This window comes from Notolabrus celidotus, chromosome 13, assembly GCF_009762535.1.
Source record: "Notolabrus celidotus isolate fNotCel1 chromosome 13, fNotCel1.pri, whole genome shotgun sequence".
NCBI lineage: Eukaryota > Metazoa > Chordata > Actinopteri > Labriformes > Labridae > Notolabrus > Notolabrus celidotus.
In genome coordinates this window covers 12,823,191-12,825,246 of record NC_048284.1, presented here as the reverse complement: position 1 = coordinate 12,825,246, position 2,056 = coordinate 12,823,191, and positions in this window count along the sequence as shown.

Genomic DNA, 2,056 nt, shown 5'->3' with positions numbered 1-2,056 from the left:
TCCAATGGTCTTCATTGAGCTACTGAGAATACTCTCTGGACTTATGTCACTGATGAAGTGACTGTGAATGTGTGAAAAGATCTCATCATACAGGGTAGGTAGGGATACGACTGCAAAGCACAAGTAACTTGCAATACTGTTCCAAATACGCCATTAGCTAGTAAAATCATGACCCCCATACCTCAGGGAAATTGCTATTTATTAAGTGATTTAGCCATTAACTGCTTCCACTTTGGGTGGTCTCTGGTAAACCTTACGCAGTCCTCAAATCGGTACTACAGCACTCACCACTGACTGGTGCAAAAACTAGCTGCAGCTACTGCTGCCTCTTTCTGCCTCAAGACACATTTGTTGCGATCGCAACTTTTTAGATGACCTTACAGTCAGGGAAAATTATCACATCTATCTTTTGTTACTTGTATTGAAGACACTGAAATAAACAAATAATGCTAATTTTGAATTTAAGTGTAAAAGTGGGCCTGGTCATTTTTTCCACCAAGGAGTGGTTTTGGCACAAAACAAATTCCTTCAATCAAGTTCTGGGTACACAAACTCTCAGCAGCTGTCACAGATTGTACTACGGGAGTTGAATTGAAGTCTTTTCATATGTGTTATTAGACACCTTTATGAACACATTAGTGAAGAATATTTTTGGTATGGAATTAATTCCCAGATTTTCCTCCTGTGAAGCACAGGTTTTTTCAAAATTGCAATGGTGTGGTGTCATCTGCTTCTGAAACAGAAAAGAACAACCGCACCACTGACGCCATTTTTACTCTCATCAGCTTGTTGCAGCATCAAACCATCTGTCAATCTTCATCAAACCATCTGTTAAAAAACCTTGGATTTATTTTTGATTCAGCCCTCACTTTTGACTCTCAAGTAAAATCAGTGGTAAAAAACAGTTTCTATCAGCTCCAAAACATCGCAAAGTTAAAACCAGTTCTTTCTTGAATCAACCTTGAAATAGTTATCCATGCCTTTGTATCGTCCCGCCTTGACTATTGTAATTCCTTACATTCTGGAATCAGTCAGTCGGCCTTGTCCCGCCTGCAGCTGGTCCAAGATGCTGCAGCCAGGCTTCTGACTGGTACCAGGAAGAGGGATCACATCAGCCCCGTCTTGGCTTCCCTCCACTGGCTTCCAATTCGCTTCAGAAATGATTTTAAGATTTTGCTTTTTGTTTTTAAAGCTCTGAATGGTCTGGCCCCTCCCTATATAACTGACCTCCTGAGAACTTACAAAACCTCCAGGCCTCTGAGGTCTTCTGACATGGGTCTACTGGCGGTTCCCCGGTCCAAATATAAACTGAAGGGGGACTGCGCTTTCAGTGTCAAGGCCCCGCGTCTTTGGAACAGCCTCCCCTCCTCAATCAGGGTCACCCCCATTGTCGACTCTTTTAAGACTCGCCTCAAAACACACTTTTATATTTTAGCATTTGAGTCCTCTAGTCCTAATTAGGTTCTCATTTCCATAGCTGTGCTTTCCTTGACGTTTGTTTGTCTCTTTTTAAATGATTGCTTGTTTGGTCTCACATTGTGTTTTTTTTAATGTATTGTACAGCACTTTGTTCAGCTTCTGCTGTGTTTTTAAATGTGCTTTATAAATAAATTTGACTTGACTTGACTATGCTTATTCTTCTTCTCTGTATGTTATAGCCAATCACATGCCGCCATATTTATTGGACAAAATTGTAGCATTGGAAAAAAAGATGATAATTATGAATAACATAAATAGTAAACACGCATCCCGAAATAAATGTCTCTGCACAGTCCCTGTATGTGCAAGGGTGCTGGGGTTGTTCTTAGCGGGTGCCAGTGTAATTAGTAAACATGTTGCATTTCTTCCAGCGGGTTCCTGTCAGTGATTGATGTCATTAAGTGTTTGTAGTCCACTCGATTTTCAGGATCTGCCAATCACCTACACCACTTCCCCCGGATGTGTGCATTCAAATTAGAGTCAAAATTAGAGTGCATTTGCAACTGTCAAACAGACGTCTTCTTATGGTGGAGAAGATTTATTCCACGAGGATCCACATGCGCTGAGCGCATACACT